Raw genomic sequence first — 23,901 nt, forward strand, 5'->3', positions numbered from 1 at the left:
ATGTATCCGGTGCTGATTTAGGAGAGGGGCTGCGAGGCGTCGCCCCAGGGCGGGTGGCGGGGTGGCGGTTAGGAGGACAAAGGAGCCGCAGGTGCGGGCAGTGAGGGCGGCGGGAGGCGCCGGGAAAGCAGCCGCCCCGCCTCCAGACGGCTGGCTCCGGCCCTGCCAGCTTCCCGCGACCCCGGGGGACCTGACCCCGAGGCCGTAGAGTGGAAGGAGGAGGGTGAGATGGAGGGTGGACCCGCCCCAGAACTCCCGCCTCCGGCTCCCCTCCAGCCTCGTCCACCCACCCCGCTCCCCGCCTCCCTCTGGGTTCCCCCAGGGGAATCTAGCCCAGCTCGCCTCCGCGGCCACCTGATTCTTTCCTGGGGAAACACGGGAGACTTAAGCGCCACCCACTCGGGGTCCTGACCCGTAACTCCCCAGTGGGACGTGGGGGGGGGGGGAGACTGGAGCCCCACACCCCAGCGGCAGTTCAGTGCGTTCGCGTGGGAGCAGCTCCCCTGAGAACCTGGCCTGCCCCGGGAAGTCCCCGGCGGCTGGGGAGGGGGCCCTCAATGCGCATCCTGTCGCAGGAACCTCCTGGCCCTTCCTTCCTCCCCGGGAAGCGGTCAGGCTGATCTCCGCCCCACCTCCTGGGGGTTTCCGGGCTGGGGGCTGGAGATGATGAAGTGGGAGACAGGAGAAGCCCCCCCCCCATCCCTTTAATATATATATCCCCCTTCCCAAGACCCCATTCCACCCTTCCGAATAGGCAACATTGAATATTCGTCACAATAACCTGGGTTTTCACACCGTTACATGGCATCGGATCATCGGGCTAGGCCCTCTGGGGGAGTAATTCATGGGACAATAGTTGTGAAAACTAAAGGTGTCACAAGTCCCTTGACCAGTAGAGTCCCCCCGGGGGAACCTCAGGCCTGCAGCAGGAGGCTCCAGAAGGCTGTTCATTACAGTGTCCACAGTACAAATTGGAAACAACCCACATGCCCATCCCATCTAACCGGTCTGGTAGAATTCGGACTACCCACGCCTCCCCGGAGAATAAATGGCCTGAGCGGGGACAGATCTACACTCTCTGGCGACACCAACGGCTCAGAACCATGACGCTGAGGGACAAGGGCCGGCGGCAGACCTTGTGGGGGTGGGAACACAGATTCTGGAGCCGTTTGAGCGAGTCACTTCACCTCTCTGGGCCTCCGTTTCCCTGGCTGTACACTGTGGGCAACCATAGCCCCTACCTCTTGGGGGTCCGTTGCGAAGATTAAGTGAGATAATACATATAAAGGGCCTGGTGGGATGCCTGGCACACCGGAAGCGGTGTTATTTTATTATTGGTAGAACTCAGAATAACAGGGCCGTCCGTTTAAAGGCGCATACAGCAATACAGGCATTTGGTGTGGCAATGTGGGTACAGATGCAGTGCTCATCCCAGAGGGCTGGAGAAATAGTTCCTGCCTCCAACAGCTCCGTGTGCATGAGGGTCAGCGTCCCCGCTCAGCTCCAGAGTTTGGTTTCATCCTAGGGATTTGACCGGGTTGACTCTTGCCTCCTCCCAGGCCTCCACACTTCCGGTTTCCTCCCACCTCAGGCCCTGGGCCTCTGGCTGTCTACACTCACCCCTTTGTAGGTAGTCTCATTCAGTCGCAGGGCCTTAAATGCCACTCTATGCCGGCTCCCAAATTTTGCTCTCCAGCCTGGACCCCCTCCCCCACCCCCAGGCCTTCTGTCCAAGGCCCCTTCCCATGTCTCCCTGGCCTCCCAACTGAGGAATCCTCCTTGGATCCCTTTTTCTCCTTCCCGCCCATGGCACCCAGTCACAGGTGCTGTCAACTTGACCTCTCATCCCACTCCACTTTCTCCACCTCCTGGCTCCGATGTTGGTGTGGGCTGCTGTTACCTCTCACATGGATCAGGGGCAGTGGCTTCCCCCCTGCTCTCGCCCCCACAATCTATCCTACCCCGCAGCCACACAGATCTTCTAAAAATGCAAGTTGGATAATGTCACTCTCCAGCTCCCCTCTGCTTCATCCACCGTGGCCTCTTTTCTGCTTGGAGAACAGGCCAGGCATGTCCCAGTCCAGGGCCTTTGCACTTGGTGTTGCTTCTGTTTGGGATGCTCCTCTCCCAGACATCCATTCTCACTTTGTTCAGATCTCTGCCGGAATGTCACCTCCTGGGAGAGGCCTTCTTTGGCCATCTGATCTAAAGACGCTCCCCACTCTGCCTCCCAGCCCCTTTACCCCTCTTCTCAGCCTTCCTTCAAACACTACTCACCGTCTGGAAGGGTAAATTAATGTTCTAGTTCGCACCTGTGTTCACATGTCCGTTCCAGGAATGCCCAACCCAGGCCTGGAAGAGTCCATGAGGTTGCCTGGGGGAGGCAAGTGCTAAGTGCTTAGTAGTTATTGTCGCATTTAATCAGTGGCTGCCCATGACTCTTAGCATAGAATTTACCAAATTTCAGAGGCTGCCCATGACTCTTAGCATAGAATTTACCAAATTTCAGACCGTTGATGGCCAGGATTTTTGTCATATCTGCAAGACAACTGTACTATTATTTATCTAAAAATGTTTCTGAACGTAAGCCGCTTGTTAATCACGGACCATACTTAGAAGGTAACCTTTTTTTTTTCATTTTTTTTTAATGTTTATTTATTTTTGAGACAGAGAGAGACAGCGCATGAATGGGGGAGGGGCAGAGAGAGAGAGGGAGACACAGAATTGGAAGCAAGCTCCAGGCTCTGAGCCATCAGCCCAGAGCCCGACGCGGGGCTCGAACTCACGGACTCACGGACCGTGAGATCGTGACCTGGGCTGAAGTCGGACACTTAACCGACTGAGCCACCCAGGCACCCCAGAAGGTAACCTTTAATACAAGCTACAGTGAAAACAAAACAATGTCATAAGATTCTGCTGAAACAGTAGCCAATATGAGGGTCCAGACAGCTTTGTTAGTTAGGCACAGAGATTAGCCACGGTTTACGACACATTATTACCACAGGACACAGGAAAGGGCCTATCTTCAGTCAGAAGACTAGGGAAAGTCTAAAAGCTGAAAAGAGGGAAACAAAGGGATTCGTCCTCTTATTTAAATAGCATTGAATCAGTTTGGCCACCGTTCCAGAGTTAGGAAAATTCTGCCTCTGGAAGAGAGACAAAGCTACAAATGCCCCCCATTTTGGTCCAAGACCTTTGTTTACGGACGCTCAGATTAGGAACTTTTTTTTTTTTTTTTCCCCTGTAACATCACAAAGCAATTTTATACTCGTTTCTGGGTTTGTCTCCTCTTCTGGCCTGGGGCCTCCTTTCGAGGCCAGAGACGAGTCTAGCAGGTGCTTACTAAGTGGTTTTTGCGAATGAATGATTCATTTGCAACCTCTCCTTTGAGACTGGTCCTTTTAACTCCACCTTTTACGGATGGGAAACTGAGCCAGAGAGGATCGCCCTGCAGGAGAGCAAGTAAGGGACGGCTCTAGTCGTGTCGGCCATCCAAGATCCCCTCCACTCTCCTCTCGGCAGGACCTAAGGGACAGGCGCCCCGCTAAAGCCTCCGCAAACCTGGGAAAGGGCTGAGCCACAGAAGCAGCACCCGGACCGGTTTACCCAGTTCCAGGAACCTGGGGCGAGGTCCGCGCGTCCGAGCCGGGAAGGCGCAGGCCTAGGCCGGGCGGGGCGGGGCCTCGATCTCCGCCAGGAAATAGGAGTCCCAGGCGGGGAGTTTGAGGTCAGTAACTCCCACAACGCGGGGCGGAGCGATCGGGGTGTCAATCACAGACGGGGGCGGGATAGACGAGTTCACCTCGTCTCGCGCTCTCCCCCCCGGGTCCCGCCCCTGCGCGCCGCACCCAGCGACTTCCAAGAACTCCCAGCGCAGTCAGTGACTTGGGCCACGCCCCTCGCCCCCCAAACCGGTCTCTTCCGGACCGGATTCCGCCCAGGCTCTCCGCGCGGGGCGCCCCCCCCCCTGCCAAAGCACGCCCCGCGGATGCGGGAGTGGGACTTAGGGGCCGGGCCGGAAGGCGGAGGCCGCGCCGGGGCGTGTGGGGCTGGGGGCCTGATCGGAATCAGGTAAATCGCGGAAGGAGCGGGAGGGAAAGGGGGCTCTTGGGGTTCATGCTACCCACCGCTGTCGTGCAGGCTGCTGAAGCTCCCCACGTGTCCAGAGGAGCCCAGAACCCCACACCGGTGTCCACGGGGAACTAGAGCCCCCGCAGCAGTGTCTCGTGGCGCTCGGATCCACACACGTGTGCTCAGGGGGGTCCACACCTTCCCACCTGTGTCCACAATGGGTCTCACTAGGGCACCTGTTCTGTTCCCCCAGGCTCAGCCTGGAGGTTTATTCCGCCCACCTCGAAATTTGTGTCCAGGAGAGCTGAGCCCAAGGCCTAAGGCCCTCCACCTACATACCCAATCCGTCCCAAGATCGACCCCCTCTCCCCCAGCACGTTTTTGGCTCTCAGTGAAGAAATAACCTCAACAGGGGCGCCTGGGTGGCTCGGTCGGTCAAGCGTCCCACTTCGGCTCAGGGCATGATCTCACGGTTCGTGGGTTCGAGCCCCGCGTCGGGCTCTGAGCCTGGAGCCTGCTTCGGATTCTGTGTCTCCCTCTCTCTGCCCCTTCCCGCTTGTGCTCTGTTTCTCTCGCTCTCAAAATTAAATAAACATTAAAAATAATAATAACCTAAACATTCACTGCCCCCCTCACTCCTTCAGCACCCTCCCGCACCTGGGCGGCTCCCCTGGCCCCCTGGGGACCTGCCTTTCCTCGCCCGCCACCGACTGGCACCAATTAATTTCCGCCTCCGTCTGTCCACCCACATCTGGTGGCCAGCTGCTCGTCCTCGCCCTGCCCGCCCCCAGGGTCTCCCAGGGAATTGCTAACAGCCCTCCTCCTCCTAGCGCCCCTCAAACCCAGGACGCCCTACCAAAGCACCCGCTTCCTCCACCCCCCACCCGAGGCTGCTAATCAGAAAAAGCTGACGGGACCTGGAGAAGAGAAGATCTGAAATCCGATGGAGGAGGGGCGGGGTGTGAAACTTTCTGAACCAGAGATGGGGGGGGGGGGGAGGAGCGGGGGCGGAGGGGGGGGGGAGCGGGGTGGAGGGAGGCAGGAGCTTCAGTTGTACCTAAAGGCTCGAGATCAAAGCTTTCTGGCTTCCAGATGGGGACCGCGGGGAGGGCTGCCCACTCGGGGGCAGGCAAGGCTGAGCACCCCCGCCCCTTCCTCGGAAAGCCCCCGGGGGATGTGGCGGTGACAGCTGTGCCCCAGCCCGCGCCCGGCGGGTTTCCTTTTCCTGTGCTCACTCTCCCGACTGGCTGGCCAGCAGCCTGGAGACACCAGTCCGGCCCTTTTGAAGGGGCTCCCCAGAGGGTCATCCTGGACGAGGGGGAGGGGACTGACAGAACAATGGGCTTCTGTAGGGCTGGACGGCCAGGCGCTTCCTGTTAACCCTTCCCTCGGGGTGCAGCTTGGGGGAGCATCTCAGGGGCCTGGCCTGTGGAAAGGGAGCCGGAGGGGATTTGTCCACCGAGCTCGCGAACAGGCAGCTTTCTCTCCCGTCCCAGGTCTTGTTTTCACAAATGATCAGAAAGGGCAAGGCGAATGCACCCCTTGCGGTCCTCAGTGGAGTGATAGAGCCTGGTTCTCTGCTCTCTGGTGAGCTGAGGGTTGTGCCCCCCCCCCCCGGGGGGGGTGGGGGACGGGGCATAGCTAGCCTGGGAGAATCCGCTGTGCTGAGGGCTGAGACATCCCAGGATCTCTGGGGGGTGGGCTTGGCCCGGCCGAGGGACCCAGGTGAATCCAAGGTCTTCCTCCCCTGCCAGATGAGCCGGAGGTCACGACCCCCCAGCCAGTTGGCTCCCTGGTCCGGGCCTCAGTTTCCCTGCTTGGGAAGTTCTTCCAAGGGCCTGAGAGGAGCACAGTGTGATCCTAATGGGCCAGAGCGACCTGAGCTGGGGGTCTGGGAAACCTTTTGCTGTCTCTTGGAGCTCCGGGAAGATACGCTGGGGAATTAGCTGTTGTGTTCCTTGAGAATTCATGCGAAGTCTCTTCTGTTTACAGAGCTAGCCAGAGAGGTTCACCCTCAGGAGAGTCTGTGGGGCTCCAGGAGCTTCTGAGGGTCCCTGGAGCCCCCGCGTCCGGCCCCGGAGGCTTTTGGGTAGTTACAGGCCAGATAACATGCCCTGTTCTAAGAAGAGACTGCACACAGTGATGCCTCCCACCCAGCCAGGTGCTGTGCCTGGCCCTCCCACATTCTCAGTTATCCATCACTGCAAGCCTAAATCAGAACTAAAGTAGGCCTGGGGCCCCCGGGCGGCGCAGTCCGTGAAGCATCCGACGCTTGATCTCCGCTCAGGTCATGATCTCGCAGTTCGTGGGTTCGAGCCTCATGTCAGTCTCTGCCCTGATGGTGTGGAGCCTGCTTGGGATCCTCTCTCTCCTGCTCCCTGCCCCTCCCCCACTTGTGTGCTCGCAGGGCTCTCTGCTGTCTCGCTCGCGCTCTCTCTCAAAAGAAACAAAAAAAGTAGACACTTCCACTGGCCTCGTTTTTACAGATGAGGGAATTAAGGCCTAGAGCAATCGTGTGTCTAGTAAAACAAAGTGCATTGTTTTTCTTTCTCTCCTGGATTGAGGGGGATGGGGTGGGGGGCAGGGGTCACGCAGAGGCCCTTGTCCACACCAGTGGACTTTTGCTTGTATATACCCAGTGGCTTATCTTCCATTCACTGATAAGGAAAGAGAGCTGGGGTGGGGTGGGGTGGGGTGGGGCGAGGGCCACGGGGCCCCAGGTCTCCCTGCCACCACTGGGCGGCCTTTTCTCTCTCTCCTTGCATCCTTGGCCCACCACCCACCAGGTTGGCCCACCAAATGCCCTCTTCAGTTTTTTCACACCCACTTGCTGGGTGACTGTACCATTTTTTCCTCCCCTTTCTGACAGCAAAAACCTCCCCAAGGGCCAATGTGCGCACGTTCAACCCAAGGGCTCGAGGAGGATAAAGTTGGTTTGGGGGTTGGGGTGTTTTGTTTTGTTTTGTTCTTTTTTTTTTTTTTTTTTTTTTTTTTTTGTAATCATTATTTACTGAGCAAAACCAAACTTCTAGACTGCAAAGGCTGCTGCCAGGCCCCCTTGCTGGTGTCTGGGACAGGAAGTGGCTCACTGCTTTGCCTTTCAGACCGGAGGGCAGGCGGGGGGAGGGGGGGGTGCCTGTTAGAGGCCCAGCAGCTGGGGTTCGGGCCCAGGCCAGCCTACCGCCAGCCAGCATCCACCTGAGGCCCCCTTCCCCTCTCCTCCCCTCCCTTCTGTGGCCCGCCCTTCCGGAATGAACCTTGTCCTGGCTTCTAGCCACCGCCACCCCACCAGGGAAGGCAAAGCAGGCCTGCAGTTAACCCACTGCCGAGTCCCCGCAGGCGGCAACTTTCAGACTCCTCGGGGTGGGGGGGGGGGGTAGAGGCGGGGGGGAGGGGAGGGGGGGGAGTCTCGAGACCCTTTCCCGCTCAGGCTCTGAATCCGAGCGGCGGCTGGAGTCTGCCGCACTGAGTTCCATGTATTCCCCAGCTACCCTCCAAATCCCCACGGACACTGCCTTATAAACAGTCACCGGAATTTTCAAAGGGGCCACATGTGGTTTGGGACAAGGCATTCTCTTCCGAGAGGGGCGGGCGTGAGGCCGGTTCTGAAGAAAACAGAGAAGCGGGCCGTGGGAACGGGGCCCGCACTGGGACCACCGAAGCTTGCCTTTCAGCCGGGATGGGGGGGTGCGGGGTTGGGGGGGGGGATGTCTTCCCGTCTCCCGCTTTGCTTTGCGTCCCTGGCCTCTGTGGAGCCCCGGCTGCCATTTGCAGGGCCCTTGGGGACGCTGTGCATCAATGGCTGCTTCCGGGCATCATCGAATTTCCCTGTCTGTGCCTCCCTCCTCTCTCCTTAGGCTTGCCCCTCTCTCTCATGACTGTCTGTTCATCATGGGAGGGGTGTGGGCACACACATGCACCGTGTCCCAGCAGTTCCGCTGTGACTCAAGCCAGCCCTATCCCTGAAGGCTGGGAAGGCCAGAGCGAGGAGCCTCCCCCAGGGCCATGTCCCGAGCTTGGACCCGGGTTTCTGGTCGGCTGGGGAGAGCGGGCTCAGTCCCCTCAACACCGTGAGCTGAGTCTAGGCCCAGTGGGTTACCCACACGCTCGCTCACGCACACACACGCGGCTCCGGAGAAATTCTCTGTCCCCGATTGTCCTAGATTACCCCAGTGTGCCTGTTCCCTGCTCTCAGTGACTTCCCCTCCTTGCAGCTGGCCTGTATGTTCTAGAAAGCTGGGGAAAGTTCCTCAGCTAGAAGGCTCCTGCCAGCCACACTCCAGGTTGGCCTGGCCTCACGCACGCACGGGGCCATATGCTTCCCGCTTGGTGCTTGTGGCCAGCGTGAATCCTCCCTGAAACCTTCGCCTCCAACTCTCTTGCACCTGAGCCCATCCTGTCCCGTTGCCATGGCATCCGTGGAACCCAGAAGCCAGATGGTCTTATGTCCCCTCCTGCCCCTTCCAGGCTCAGGCCCTCCTGAGCTCAGCAAGAGTTTACTCAGCACCCCTGTGTCCCCAACGCACATTAAGGCTGTGTGCCCAGTAGCTCATCTGTTGCCCCTAGTGACTCCGGAGACAGGCAGTGACAGCACTTATCCAAATCCAGCTGAGAAGTGTCAGGGGTTTTTTGTTTTATTTGTGTGTGTGTGTGTGTGTGTGTTATTTTTTGGTTTTTGGGGTTGTGTGTGTGTGTGTGTGGTTTGTTTGCTTGTTTTTTAGTAAGCTCTATGCCCAACATGGGACTTGAACTCACGACCCCGAGATCAAGAGGCTCATGCTCTCCCCACTGAGCCAGCCAGGTGCCCCACGACAAATGTCAAATTCGAATTCAAGTCTGTGGGACTTGAAGCCTGAGGTCTTCAGAATGACAGCGGGATTGCCTGGCTGGCTCAGTCAGTATGTCACAGGATTCTTGATCTCGGGGGCCGTGAGTTCGAGCGCCGCGCGGGGCATAGAGATTACTTAAAGGAGAATGACAACAACCATAGAAGCTAGTGCTTACTACTTAAAGCGCTCCACTCCCAGAGTCCTCACTGCTTGACTTATTATGGCATTCTCCTTGTTTCCCGTGGAGGAAACTGAGGCACCGTGGGGTTAGATAGCCTTCCTCCTGCATATAGTCTTTACAGCTGAAAAGTGCTGTCGCCTGGATTCGAACCTGGGCACACGGCTAGCGTTTCTGGACTTTCTGTGGCCGGATGGCTCTCTGTGGTGGGGCTGCCTCGTGCATCGGAGGGTGTCGAGCATCAGCCGTGGCCTCCACCCACTAGGTGCCACCAGTGCCTCTTCGTGTAGTTGTGGCGGCCGAGAAACGTCCCCCAGCGTGGCTGAATGTTGGGGTGGAGTGGGTGAGGCGTAGGCTCGCCGCCCGCCTTCCACTGCCCTGCCTCTCCCCACTGTGTGTGTGTGTGTGTGTGTGTGTGTGTGTGTGTGTCTTTTCCCAAATACAGATGTGGAGTCAAACTTGGGGCCTTGGCTGGAGTCCTGGGCACGGAGGTGATTGGCAGGTTCTGGCATCTTGGGGAGGGGCCAGCAGGGCGACCTTTCTAGGCCACATCCGCTCTACCTGGAGACAGGGGTGCTGGCCTCCCCAGCCCCTGGTGGCTGGACTTGCGCAGTGCCCCAGGTGGGTGGCGACAGGCAGCCCTTCCTTCCTGGTTCCCAGGGCAGCAGACGTGGGAAGCCCCAACCTGGCCTCTGGATGTACTGAGTAGGTGCTGGGGTGTGTGCTCTGAGACCCAAGGCCCTTGTGGGCGTGGGGGAGAAACCAAGGCTAAAGTAGGTCTCCCCGCCCGCCCGCCTGCCGCCCTGACATCCCACCCAGCCCTGGCTCTGTGCCAGCGAATGCCGGAATGGTGACTCACGAAGCTGTGAGCAGAGGAGGGAAGCACTGTGCAGGCTGGAAGGGAGGGGGGGAGGCCCCCTCATTCTCAGCTCTCCCAGCATCCCCATCACGACCAGGACCCTTGAAGCCACATCTCAGACTGGTCACACTGGCGCCCTCCCTCCTCCTCTTCCTCCACGGCCCCCAGCCTTCCACTTGGATTTTTGTTCTTGAGACTATGCCGGGCAGAAAGGCAGAAATGAGCTTGGGGTGTGGAATGTCCCTGAGGTTGGCATATATTTAGGCCTGGACGAGAGACTGTGTGTGTGGTACCCAGCAGACCTCAGCGTCGGCCTGGGCTGGGGAGGGGTGCACGCGAGGAGTGAGGTCCCGGCTCTGAGCCAGCGCGGGAGGCTCCTATCTTCTCTCTTAGAGCTTCCTGGTTTCCCAACCACCCGCCCCCACCCCTGCCCCGGAGCTGGAGAAGGAGTGGGAGGAACCAGAGGAGGCCCGGTAAGTGGAGGCACACCCAGCACGGGTGCCAGCCTAGATCGTTTACAGCTGAAAACCCAAGGCCCAGAGAGGTTAACTGGCTTTCCCGGAGGTGCTCAGGACAGAAGCGGAGGTGCTCAGGACAGAAGCGAAGGTTCTGGGCTTTGCTTGCCGGCCAGCTGTGCCATTATTCGTGCATGCACGCGTTCGTTCGTGCAGCAAGTGCGCGACCCCAGCCCCTGCCAGTCCAGAGGCACAACACGCAGGGCCGGCAGACTGGACCGGGGTCTCGAAACCACAGCCCGCGGGCCACATCCGCCCGTCCTCCTCGCGGCCTTCTGGTTCAGAATGGCTTTTACATTATTAAACAGATGAAAACAAGAGAAAGAGTATTCCATGAGACACAGAATCATAGGAAATTACAGTTTCGGCAGGCGTAAATTATGTGTATGCAGTCATGCCCATTCACGTCCATATTGTCTGCGGTTGTTCTTTTTTTTAAATCTTTTTATTTTTTTTAAAATTTATTTTATTTTTTTTTTAATTTTTTTTTTCAACGTTTATTTATTTTTGAGACAGAGAGAGACAGAGCATGAACGGGGGAGGGGCAGAGAGAGAGGGAGACACAGAATCGGAAACAGGCTCCAGGCTCTGAGCCATCAGCCCAGAGCCCGACGCGGGGCTCGAACTCGCGGACCGCGAGATCGTGACCTGGCTGAAGTCGGACGCTTAACCGACTGCGCCACCCAGGCGCCCCATAAAATCTTTTTATTTTTGAGAGAGAGAGAGAGAGAGAGAGAGAGACAGAGCATGAGCCGGGGACGGGGAGAGACGGAGGGAGACACAGAGACACAGAATCCGAACCAGGCTCCGGGCTCCGAGCTGTCAGCACAGAGCACGACGTGGGGCTCGAACTCAGGAACCCGAGCCGCAGTCCGATGCTTAACTGACTGAGCCACCAGGCGCCCCTACACATATCTCTTGAAGACCCTGCTTTCAATTCTTTGGGGGCGCCGACCCAGAAGCGCCATTGCCGGGTCATATGGTGACTCTAATTTTGGGGGGAACCAGCATGCTGTTTTCCAGGGTACCCGCACCGTTTTATGTTGGTGGCAACAGTGTGCAGGGGCTCCGACTTCTCCACATTCCCCACCGACGCCCGTTTGGGGTTTTTTGATGGTGGCCACCACCATGGGTGGGAGGGCAGAGCACGGTTGTTGCCACAGAGACCCGCAAAGCCGAGCACGTTTCCTATCTGGCTCTTTGCAGAAGTTTGCCAATCCCGGGGCGCCTGGGTGGCTCAGTCGGTTGAGCATCCGACTTTGGCTCAGGTCATGATCTCAGAGTCTGTGAGTTCGAGCCCCGCGTCGGGCTCTGTGCTGACAGCCCAGAGCCTGGAGCCTGCTTTCAGATTCTATGTCTCCCTCTCTCTCTGCCCCTTCCCTGCTAATGTTCTCTCTCTGTCTCAACAATAAATAAAAAAATAAAAAGAAAATTAAAAAAAATGTTTAAAAAAAAAAGAAGTTTGCCAATCCCTGGACTGGGGGTCCAGAGGGTCCCCGTCTTTGGAGACCTTGTATGTACGTATGTATTTCTATTTAAGTCCCAATCAGTTAACATATAGCGTAATAATGATTTCAGGATTTAGTGATTCATCACTTACATGTAACACCCAGTGCCCGTCCCAGCAAGTGCCTTCTTTAATGCCCATCGCCCATTTAACCCATCCCCCTACCCAACAGCCTGCCAGCACCCCTCAGGTTGTTCTAAGAGTGTCTTATGGGGGGGCCCCTGGGTGGCTCATTCGGTTGAGCGTCTGGCTTCGGCTCAGGTCATGATGCCACAGCCTGTGAGTTCGAGCCCCGCGTCGGGTTCTGTGCTGACGGCTCGGAGCCTGGAGCCTGCTTTGGATTCTCCCTCTCTCTCTCTGCCCCTCTCCCACTCATGCCTTGTCTCTTTCTCTCTCTCTGTCTCTCTCAAAAATAAATAATAAACACTAATTTTTTTTTAATTTAAAGAGTCTCTTACGGTTTGTGGAGACCTTGTTTCCTATCGGGGTGGGGGCCAGGCGGGGTTGAGTGGCCACAGACCCTGTGAAGTCAGATAGAGATAAACACTCCGAAGAAATACAATAGGGTTGTGAGAGAGGCAGAGAGTTGTAGGGGACTGGGGAGAGTGGTGGCTGATTTGGGAAGGTGGTCAGGGAGAGCCTGTGGCAGGGGCACATTAGAATGTTCTGCTCCCCACCCCCCGCCAGGAAGGGAGAGGTCTCTGTTTGTTGCAGTAAACAGCCCTCATCTGGTCTCTTGCAGCCTGTTTCTCCCGGGCAGCGGGGGTTCCTGGGAGTCCACAGGGGCCTTCAGGGACTCCCGTGTGTCTCCACTGGTGGAGGCCCGGCCCTCAGTGGCTGCTGCTCAGGAGGGTGGTGGCGTGTGTGGCTTCCGACTGTGGCCGTGACCGAGTGACGTGTCTGAGGGTTCGGGACGGCGTCTCTGGGCAGTTTGCCCTGGGGATTTGGAAGGTGACAGATGTGGGGGGCCGGGACAGGGGAGGAAGACAAGAGGGAGGCCGTCCCCGGCCGGTGACAGAGACTGAGGTGACCTACTGCCACACTGAGCTGGCAGATGCGGGGCCAGGCTGGGCGCCTATACGTGGTTCCTTGATCCTTTCCAAGAGCTTGTCTTGTCGAGGGGCTTGTCCGATCCTGTCTGTTTCCTGTGCCTCTCCTTCCTCCGCCCTCCCCTCCCTGGCACTTGTCGGCGGGCTGGGAGCAGGTGGCCAGGGGGGCGGTGAGCCCCGTGGGACAGCGGGCCCATCCTTGCTGGGGGTGCTGCCTCCGCTCTACAGGCTGACCTCACCTCCTGGGTTGTCTTGGGAGAACCCTGGCAGCCTCTTCCTCTGTCCCTTAGAGCTGGGCTTTACCTCTGGGACCTTTCCAGAAAACCACTAGGAGTTCAGGAAGGAGTCCATACCCCTCCCTCTGTTTCGCGGGGCTCCTCTGCCTTTGCATCCCCCTACCCCCCCCAGCTGGGGCATTTGAGGCTCTCACCTTAGCCAGACAGCTTCTCAGTCACCCAAAACGGCAGTGCCGCGGAGGAAAGGTTCCTCAAAACGTTGATTCATTCATTTATTCCACCCACATTTGCTGAGCTCTCCGTTGTCATGTCCTTGCTGTACTGTTGTGTTTTTAATGTTTATTTATTTTTGAGCGCGCAAGCAGGGGAGGGGCAGAGGGAGGGGGACAGAGGATCTGAAGAAGGCTCTGCGGTGACAGCAGCGAGTGGGATGTGGGGCTCGAACTAACAAACCTTGAGATCATGACCTGAGCCGGAATCAAGAGTCGGACACTTAACCTACTGAACCGCCCAGGTGGCCCTAAAATAAAATCTTAAAAAAAAAAAAAAGAATGAATAGATAAACAAATGTGGTCCCTCCATACTATGGACTATTATTTGGCCATAAAAAGGAATGAAGTTCTGACACATGCTCCCACGTGGATGAACCTTGATGTTCAAACACATTATGTTCAAACACATTATGTTCAAAGCCAACCACAAGAGGCCACTATTGTGACGTCATTTACATGAAATATTCAATACAGGCAAATAGAGACAGAAAGTGGATTAGTGGTTGCCAGGGGCCCAGGAGGGGGAAAGGGGGAGTGACTGCCTTTTTTTTTCTTTTTTTAAGTTTTTTGTTTATTTTGAGAGAGAGAGAGAGCACGCGAGCCAGTGGGGGAGGGCAGAGAGAGAGGGAGGGAGAGGGAGAATCCCAAGCAGGCCCCGAGCTGTCAGCGCAGAACTGGACGCGGGGCTCGAACTCAAGAACCCTGAGATCAGGACCTGAGCAGAAACCAAGAGTCAGTGCTCAATGGGCTGACTCACCCAGGCACCCCGGGGAGTGACTGCTTAACGGGTCCAGATTATTCCTTGGCGAGGCAGGGGGCTCAGAGGCGGGGCGGTGGGCATATTCTAGAACTAGATAGTGGCAATGGTTGCACAACATTGTGAGAGTCCCACGTGCCGCTGAGTCATACGCTTTACAGTGGCTAAGGGTTAATTTTATGGTCTCGGAATTTTATCACAATTAAAAAAACAGAAGGAAGTCAGCAAGCTGGAAGTGTTTCACGCTTCTGCTCTGGCTTCGAATGAAAGGATCTACAGGGGTGTGTGGTGGGAGGCAGTGCTGCGCAGGAGTGAGGGGAAGGAGCCTGCCCCGTGCTAGGCCCTGCTCCTGCAGGAGCCTGAGGCTTCCCTCCTCCCAGACCTGTCTGCACGGGTGGAGGTGGCCTGGCCTTCGGCCTGTGTGTGTGTGTGGGGGGGTGCATCGCGGGTGCCGGCCCCCTTGGAGCTCCTCAGAAACCGAGGTAGGTGGATGGTGGGGAGAGCAGAGCCACAGCATAGAGCAGGTGGCTAACAGGGGTCACCCAGGCGGGAGGGGAGATGGGGCGGGGGGGGGGCTGGAATGATGACAGGGGTGTCTGGAGAAAGAGGCCTGTTGGTGTCCACAGAATGGGTCCTCCTATTCACTTGCTTATTAAAATCTTCCCCTGCGGATGGGGTGCCCGGGTGGCTCAGTCGGTGAAGCATTCGACTTCGGCTCAGGTCACGATCTCACGGCTTGTGAGTTCGAGTGCCGCATCGGGCTCTGTGCTGATGGCTCAGAGCCTGGAGCCTGCTTCGGATTCTGTGTCTCTCTCTGCCCCTCCCCTGCTTGCTCTCTCTGTCTCTCAAAAATAAACATGTAAAAAATGTAAAAAAAATAATAATAATTAATTAATTAATTTTTAAAAAGTAGTGTTGGGGCACCTGGCTGGTTCAGCCCGTGGAGCATCCGACTTTGGCTCAGGTCGTGCTGTTGCACTTAATGAGTTCAAGCCCTGCATCGGGCTCTGTACTCATGGCTCAGAGCCTGGAGCCTGCCTCAGATTCTGTGTGTCCCTCTCTCTCTGCCCCTCCTCTGCTCATGTTCTGTCTCTGTCTCTCAAAAATAAATAAATGTAAAAAAAAAAAATTAAAAAAAAAAAAACCATGAAATCACAACCTGAGCTGAAGCCAGATGCTTAGCGTGCCACCCATGGGCCCCCCAACCCCCATTCTAATATCATTACTTTGGGGGTTAGGATTTCCAGGTGAGTCTGGGGGCGGGGACATACTTATTTAGACCATCAGGGGGCGCAAGTACCTTCACTCTCCTTGTTCACTCAGAGAGGTCGGTCCACACACCTTCCCAGGCGACCCCGTCACCAGTTTTCCAATCATTTTCCTTTCAAGTCATTGACCTTCCGGCTGCAGCCCACGAACCAGCATATGATTGCACATCGGCTATTTCTCCCTCCAACGGAAATGAACAGCCAAGGTGCGCTGTTTGAAGCTCTGCCCGCCGGGAGGCTGGGAGGATTGCCCTTCACAACTGTCCTTCCAGGGTGTCCTGGGAAGGGACAGAGGTACTGCCGCTCCCTGCCTCCAGTGGCTGCCCGCGCCTTGTGCCGAACCATCTGTAGCCGGAGCCTGAATGTTCTCTGATCCTAAGGAACCCCCATGAAGCTATGGGTGCAGGATGGGAGACAGAAGGACTCTGTACCACGGGACCTTTTGCTTATAGCAATGTGGGTCTATGTTATCTTTTAAAACATTTTTAATCTTCATTTATTTTTGAGAGAGAGAGAGAGAGAGAGCGCCAGAGTGCGAGTGGGGGAGGAACAGAGAGAGAGGGAGACACAGTATCTGAAGCAGGCTCCAGGCTCTGAGCTGTCAGCACAGAGCCCGACGCGGGGCTCGAACTCACGAACCGCGAGATCATGACCGGAGCTGAAGTCGGATGCTTCCCCTACTGAGCCACCCCAGGCGCCCCTCTGTTATCTTCATGATGCTATCTTTTTAAAACCCCGGATCATCCTTCCAGACTCCCTGCTATGGTATTAGAAGGAGCAGATGTGGGGCAAGAGGTGGCTTTGGAACCATCCGCAGCCCTCATTTGCTAAATGCAGCCTGCTGCCTGTTTCTGCACAGCCTGCGAGTCGAGAATGGCCTTTTCGTTTTTAAATGGTTGGGGAAAAAAAAAAAAAAAAAAAAAAAAAAACAACCAACCCACCACGATGTGAAAATTATATGCAGTATCCAAGGGGGTTGGAGGGATAGGACAGATGTTGTTTAAGGGTACAACCTGGCAACGAGTAGAAAATAAGTCCTGAAGAGCTAACGCAGGGTAGAGTGGATATATACAACAATATCATAACCATCAGATTTGCTAAGAGACCAGAACCCTTGATCGTTGCAACTCCGACCAGGAGACGACAATTCCACGATGCGATACGGGTGCTGGTTCTCGCTCCGATGGCAATCGTATTCCAACAGCTAAATGCATCAAATTCACATCTCGGACTCCTCGAATTCACACGGTGTTCCCTGGCAAATGTATTTCCGTGGACTAACTCCGTGTCCGCAGATAAAGTTTTATCGACACACAGCTGCGCCCATTCATTTCCCTGTCGGCTGTGGCGGCCTTTATTCGAAGTGGCGGAGTTGAATCATTGCAACGGAGACTGATTGCCTGGCCCCTCGAAGCCGAAAAGAAAAAATACTTCCTGTCTGGCCTTCCCCCCACCAAGAAGTTTGCAGACCCCTGCTCTACAGGGCCTGAGAACCGAGCGTCAACCCGCCTCTGACTCAGGGCTTCCGGGGATGTTTCCTCAGTGCACAGGTGGGTGGCGTTTGCGTGGAGTGGCTCGGGGACACACAGGGACCGATAATCATGCCGGGAAGGGGAGGCTAGGACGGTCCTCAGGGGGTGGGGGGACATCTGGGCCTTCAAAGTGGAGTGGGATTGAACAACGGGACGGGGCAGGAGGGGGGCGGGCACAGCTGGGACACGCGGTGAGGGTTCCAGCCCCAACAGAACCACCCCAAGAGCCACGGCCCATCTAACCAGCCGCCACGTCCCCTCTACTGTCCCAGTGTTTTCCCTTTTCCTCAGCCTTTCCCTGCCCTCACCTGCTGTCACCTCCCTCGCTGGGTGCTATTCGCTGTCACTGCCTTGGGTCTAGAGACACGTCCGTCCGCGGCCAGTGGGTTTGCCTGCCCTCCCCACTCCCGCCCTCCCTCCCTTCCCTTCTTTCCTTTCCTTCCTTTCTTTTTCTTTCTTTTGGCAAAACACATGTAACATTAAATCAACCTGTGTGTCTGTATGTTTGTATGTGAGCTCAACGCCCAACATGAGGCTTGAACTCGCGACCCTGAGATCAAGAGTCTCACGCTGTCACAGCCTGAGTTAGCCAGGCGCCCCTAAATTAGCCATTTTAAAGTGGATGATTGCCTGGCATTTAGTACGTTCACCATCACGTTTTGTGCCTGGCTCCTTTCAGTTAGCGTGGTTTTGAGATTCATCCACGTTGTATGATGTAGCAAAACTTTGTGCCTAAAAAAGCTACACTAAAATAAAACTAAACCTTTTTGCCTGTTTAAAAAAAAAAAAAAGACAAATTGGATAATAAATTCAGAGGGAAAAAAACCTTTGTTCTTTTTTTAAAAGTTTATTTATTTTTAATGTTTATTTATTTTTGAGAGACAGAGAGACAGAGCGCGAGCAGGGGAGGGGCAGAGCGAGAGGGAGACACGGAATCCGAAGCAGGCTCCAGGCTCCGAGCTGTCAGCCCAGGGCCCGACGCGGGGCTCGAACCCACGAACTGTGGGATCATGACCTGAGCCGAAGTCGGACGCTTCACCGACTCAGCCACCCAGGCGCCCCTACTTTTTAAAATTGTCATAAAAGACACGTAAGATTTACCATTTGAACCATTCTTAAGTGAAAGTTCAGTGGCTTTGCGTATATTCACCTTGTCACGCAGCCCTCCCCACCATCCATCCCCAGCACCTTTTCATCTTCCCAAACTGAAACTCTGTCCCTGTTAAACGCGAGTCCCCTACTCCCTCCCCACCCTCTGGTAATCACCCGATCCACTCTCTGTCCCTAAGTCAATGGAAGTCCGAGCATGCCAGTCCTCCTGAACCTTCAGTGGCTCCCTACTGCCCTCAGGATAAAGACCCAATAGTCCCGAGGAGGATGCACGTTGCATCCTGGTCCTCGCAGTGTGCTCCTTCTCCGTCTCATGGACACTTCCCCTTCCCTTTCTGAGGAAGGCCAGCTTCCTCCCAGCAGTCGTTATGTCCATGCTTTCTCTTCGGGTTTGTTGGTGTAGGTCTCTTGATGTGCTTTGTGCCTCCTCCATCTGCCCGTGAGCCCACGCGATATGGACAGTGCCCGTCTTACTCACTACTGAGCATGCCCTCACTGCTCCTGGACCTGTGCCCGACACACAGCTGGTGTTCAACATATAGGAGAAGGACTGGCAGAAAGCAGGGAGTGGTCAGCCGTCGGGGGGGGGGGAGGGGGGACGGACTGAGGGGGGAGGTGGCGGGTGCTGTTGTATCCCTGGCCACCCGACGCGTGGGGGCCAGTCCGGGGCGGAGCCCTGTGGGACCCGCAGCCAGGAGCAGGATGTCCTTGTGTCCTCAGTGAGGTAAGTTCCTGGGGCAGGTTTGACTCGCCTTGGCTCAGGGCATCCGCACCATTTGCAACTTCTTTCTTTCTTTCTTTTTATAACAAGATTTACATTTTTTTTTTTTTTTGAGACAGCAAGAGAGAGAGAGAGCACGAACCTGGGAGGGGCAGAGAGAGAGAGAGAGAGAGAGAGAGAGGATCCAAAGCAGGCTTTGCCCTGACAGCAGCAAGCGCCAAGTGGGGCTTGAACTCACGGAACTGTGAGATCATGACCGGAGCCGAAGCGGGTCGCTCAACCGCCTGAGCCACCCAGGCGCCCCACAATTTGCCATTTCCAGGGCCCGGTGTGGGCCAAGGAGAGGGGCCTGGATAAAGTCAGGCTTGGCTTTCCCCCAGCTGGCTGGCCTCCTTCTGCCTGACGCTAAATGCCAGCTTGTCGCCCGTGTCACACGCTGCGCCCCTTCGGGGCGTGTGTTTGCAGTGCTCAGGGCTCTATGGGGGCGGTATCTCTCCGCCAGCCAGTGGCCATTCCCCACCCCTGCGCCCCCCCCCCCCCCCCCGTTCTTTTTATATCTCACATTTACAGAAAGCCTAAACATCTGAGCCCTTGAGGGAAGGGGCGGGGAGGCAGGGAGGCGGGGGTGGGGGCGGTGGGGGAGGGGCGGGGCGGGGAGGATGTCTGAACCTCGCACGGAGGGAGGCTGGCTGGGTCAGGGGCGGCCACTGGCTTCCTTCCATCAGTCCCGGAGCATCAGATGGTGCTGAGCTATATTTAAAGGCTGCTTTCTCCGCCTCCACTGCGGGGTCCTCACCAGGATGGATGAGTCAGAGGAAGGCCTGGCGTGGCCCCCCCAGGCCCGGCGGGTCTGCCCCGAGAAAGCTGGGAACACCGCCCCAAGAAGCAACCCTGTAACGGCCCCCGGCTGGGTCCCTGGTGACCCGAGGTCTCCCTTGCCCCGGCTGCCTTCTTTCTCCCAGCCCTGCCCGGGCTCTGCACCAGGGGACAAGCCCAGTGCATGACCCGCCGACTCAGGGGAACCCGCAGGCCAGCAATGGCTCCCGGGTCTTAGGCACTGGCCTCTGCGGCCGGCGTCTCCTGCCGGATGCCCAAGCCCCCTGCGCCCCCCGACCCCGGAGGCACGCGGCCTCCTTCTCTTGCTCTACAGCATCATCGACCCGCACGCACACACATCCTTCCTATTTCGCTCCTATTTTATTGATTGGAAGGCTGAGGTCCCCGGTGGGGACGTATCTCAGCGCCGGCCACTCTAACAACCGTCCGAGGGACGTAAGGGCGACAGACGTTTGTTTCTCACGGTTTTGGGGGCTGGGAGTCCAAGATCAAGGCACCAGCAGGTGGAGCAGACGGTGAGAGCCCTCGCCCCGGTTCACAGACGGCAACTGCTCATCGTACCCCCACCTGGCGGAAGGGCCGAGGGAGGGCTCCGGGGTCTCCTTCGCAACGGCACGGTTCCCGTTCAGGAGGGGTCTCCTTTGTGGCCTAAACACCTCCTAGAGGCCCTCTCATCATCACCTTGGGGGTTAGGGTATCAACATATGAATGCGGGTTACAGCAACATAGGACATTCATAGGAGGACACGTGCCTGTGTGGGTGAGGCGGAGCAGTGGAACAGGTAGCCAGAGGTGACAGAACAGGGATTGGAGGACAGCCTGTCCCACCCTAGCTGTGCCGGCATCACCTGCCTACCCCAGCGCCAAGCCCACAGGCGGGGGCATCCGGCATCCTGCCCCGGACCCCCCGGGGAACTGGTGGCACAACAGAGCTCAAGAATGACCCCAGGAGGGGCGCCTGGTGGCTCAGTCGGTGAAGCGTCCGACATCGGCTCAGGTCATGACCTCGAGGTTCGTGGGTTCGAGCCCCGCGTCGGGCTCTGTGCGGACAGCTCGGAGCCTGGAGCCTGCTTCGGATTCTGCGTCTCCCCCCCTCTCTCTGCCTCTTCCCCGCTCGTGCTCTGTCTCTGTCTCTCAAAAATAAATAAAAAATGTTATAAAAATAACAAAGAAAGCAGATTAGGGGTTGCGAGAGGCTGAGAGAGGGAGAAATGGGCAGCGACTGCTCATGGGGACAGGGTTTATTCTGAAATCACACAGAGGTGATAGCTGCATAAGACTGTGGGTGTACTAGGTGCCATGGAATTGAACACTTTATTTTTTTTTTTAATTTTTTTTTAACGTTTATTTACTTTTGAGACAGAGAGAGACAGAGCATGAATGGGGGAGGGTCAGAGAGAGAGAGAGGGAGACACAGAATCGGAAACAGGCTCCAGGCTCTGAGCCATCAGCCCAGAGCCCGACGCGGGGCTTGAACTCACGGACTGCGAGATCATGACCTGAGCCAAAGTCAGCCGCCCAACCGACTGAGCCACCCAGGCGCCCCTGAACACTTTATTTTTATCTATTTATTTTTTGCATTTAAATGTTTATTTATTTTTGAGGGGCGGCAGGGCAGAGAGAGAGAGGGGGACAGAGGATCCGAAGCGGCCTCTGCAGTGACAGCAGCGAGCCTGATGTGGGGCTCGAACTCACGGACCATGAGATCAGGACCTGAGCCAAAGTCGACGCACAACCGACTGAGCCACCCAGGCGCCCCAGAATTGAACCCTTTAAATGGTTAATTTTCAGTTGTGTGAGTTTCACCTCAACTTGAAAAACCTGAAAAAGAAAATCACCTGTTCTTTTTTACTTTTTTCAATGGCAACTAGAAAATTGCAATGTGACTGTTTTCCGACTGCTGCTGGGTGACCCGGCCTAGACCACTGTGCCTCCAGGGGATCCGGTCACATCTGCGTCCTCTGCTCAGCAGGTGAAAAACCCCAGGACCCTGCTGACCCAGAGCAGGGCAGGGAGGAGCTGTAGTCACGGGGTGGGGGGGCTGAGGTAGGGAGAAGAAACTGTCCATCCACCGGGGGACTTTTGATTGTCTTGTGTTCCCGAGGTGGCAGGACCGCGCTGTCCCTACCGGTGGGGAGGTGTGGCAGATAGAGACTGGTGCGATACCTTGAGCCACCTTGGGCTTTTGGCCACCTGAACTTCAAACACCTGGAGACTGTTGTTCCCGGTTGGTGGGTTAGTGGGTTGCACCCCCAGTGGTCCTGGCCGCAGGGAGGCAGCACTTGGGAGAGGTTTAGGATGAGAGGGGACAAGCGTACTGGGAAAGGGGGCACCACAAGTGCCAGCCAGGAAGGGTGTGTCCTCACCCTCTGGGAGGCCACAGGGCTGACTGGAGGGAAACCAGCTGGGTGCACTTTTAAGGTTCCCCTCCCCCCGCCCCCCATGTGACTTCGGGCGAGATCTTGGACAAGGGATTGAACCTTTCTGACCCTTAGTTTTCTGACCTGCAGATACCTTCCTCGTCTCCTCCTCTTAGCCAGCCCCTCCCCGCACCGTGCTCCCGGAGCTCCTCTGCAGCCCTCCCGCCTCCCCAGGGCTCTTCCTGAGAAGGAGGAGGCTCACAGGGCCTCCAGCGCCAGCAGCCTCTCCGGCCCCCAAACGCTATAGGTCTTTCCTGAGCCATCTACTCTGTTCCAAGCAATTGGTAGAAAGTCTTTTCCATAGAGCGGCCGGGCATTTACATCCGTATTGTCCCTGCTGGTCCAGCTTCTGTCTCCGGAGCCGGGAGTAGGGGTACTGTTGTGCCCCTCACTCCCACCCCAGTGTCTCTACTGCCTGCACCCCCAGCTTAGCGCCTCTCCCCGCAGATTCCCTGAGGGGTCTACCCCGCCACGCCCTGGCCGTTCGCCGACCGGCCTCTAGGTGGCGCTGCCTATCTGGTGTACCTGCCCGCGTCCCGCCCGCACAACCTCAGCTCGACCCAAGGCTCCCCTGGGCCCTCTTGGGGGCCAGGAGCTGGGGCTGGAGATTGGAGATGCGGACCTTAACAAGGCCCAGACTTTGTTTTTTTTTTTTTTTTTTGGGGGGGGGGCTCTGAGTCTCATTTGGTTGTCCAGTTGATCGATTATTACAATATAGTCTTTGATCCCACGGGGAAATGTGGGGCTCCGGAAGCTTTTTTTTTCTTTTTTTTTTTTGAGAAGTCATCTGGATGCCTTTAAAAACTGTTTCCACATGGCAGAAGCAGTCGTGAATTTTGGAGAATTCAGTAAAATACCAAAGTCTACACAGCCCTCTGTGGCGCGCCTTCCCAGCCCCCGCTGGAAGGAACCACTGTCCTCAGCGGGCTGCGTATCCCCCCCCCAGATCATTTTTTTTTTTTTTTTTTTTTTTACAGGAGAAATGCAGTCTCGGAGAATAAGCTGGGCAGGGCGAGGCCTTCTTTACGTTTAAGGGCCGGAGCAGGGCAGCGGGGGGGAGGGCTGGGTCTGCGCAGACCGCGTGGGAGGCTGGGGGGCGGGGGTAGAGCTCTGGAAAGCTCGCGGGGCCCGATGTGGTGGGCACGTTGGGTGGAGCGCAGAGGGGCTCGGGCTGCTATTCCGGGCAGGGACGGGAGGCCAGATGGAGCGTGGGTGTCACGTTCAGCAGATGGGGCTGTCATGGCAGATCCAGGGCAGGGGTGGAACCAGAGCGGCTCCGTGCCCAGCCCCTCTGAAGACTACTCCGGCCAGCAGCCCTTGTCTGCTCGTGCCCGGTTCAGGCCATCTTCGTCCGTTTGGGCTGCCACGACAGAAGACCACGGACCGGGGGGCTTGTAAGCCACGGAGAGTTATTGTTCACGGCTCTGGAGGCACCAGCAGATGCGGCGTCTGGTGGGGCCTGCTTGCCTCTTAGCTCAGAGACACCATCTCCTCGCTTTTCCCCCCATGCTGGAAGGGGCGAGAGCTCTCCCCGGGGGGGGGGGGGGGGACTCTTTCATAAGGGCATTAATCCAGGTGGTCTGGTGGGGGGGGGGCGGTGCTCAGTCGACTCTTGGCTTTGGCTCAGGTCACGATCTCGGGTCCGTGGGATCGAGCTCCAAGTCGGGCCCTGCGCTGACAGCTGGGAGCCTGCTTGGGATTCTCTCTCTCTCTCTGCCCTTCCCACACTTGTGCACGTGA

At 56.9% G+C, this 23,901-nt stretch overlaps 3 long non-coding RNA genes across 3 annotated transcripts; 2 read left to right on the forward strand and 1 right to left on the reverse strand.

Annotated features, from left to right (window-relative positions):
- Window positions 1-3,239: 3,239 nt before the first annotated feature.
- LOC123382333 lies at window positions 3,240-4,265 on the reverse strand. Its single transcript, XR_006590556.1, has 2 exons — window positions 4,128-4,265; window positions 3,240-3,448 (listed from the first exon to the last, which is right to left on the reverse strand). It is a non-coding gene; the product is annotated as an uncharacterized LOC123382333 (long non-coding RNA).
- LOC109494462 lies at window positions 3,447-4,268 on the forward strand. Its single transcript, XR_002149367.3, has 2 exons — window positions 3,447-3,727; window positions 4,141-4,268. It is a non-coding gene; the product is annotated as an uncharacterized LOC109494462 (long non-coding RNA).
- A 14,505-nt stretch (window positions 4,269-18,773) lies between these two features.
- On the forward strand, window positions 18,774-23,132 carry LOC123382351. Its single transcript, XR_006590612.1, has 3 exons — window positions 18,774-18,907; window positions 21,613-21,713; window positions 22,252-23,132. It is a non-coding gene; the product is annotated as an uncharacterized LOC123382351 (long non-coding RNA).
- Window positions 23,133-23,901: the final 769 nt, after the last annotated feature.

The sequence above is a fragment of the Felis catus genome, chromosome A2 (genome assembly GCF_018350175.1).
Source record: "Felis catus isolate Fca126 chromosome A2, F.catus_Fca126_mat1.0, whole genome shotgun sequence".
NCBI lineage: Eukaryota > Metazoa > Chordata > Mammalia > Carnivora > Felidae > Felis > Felis catus.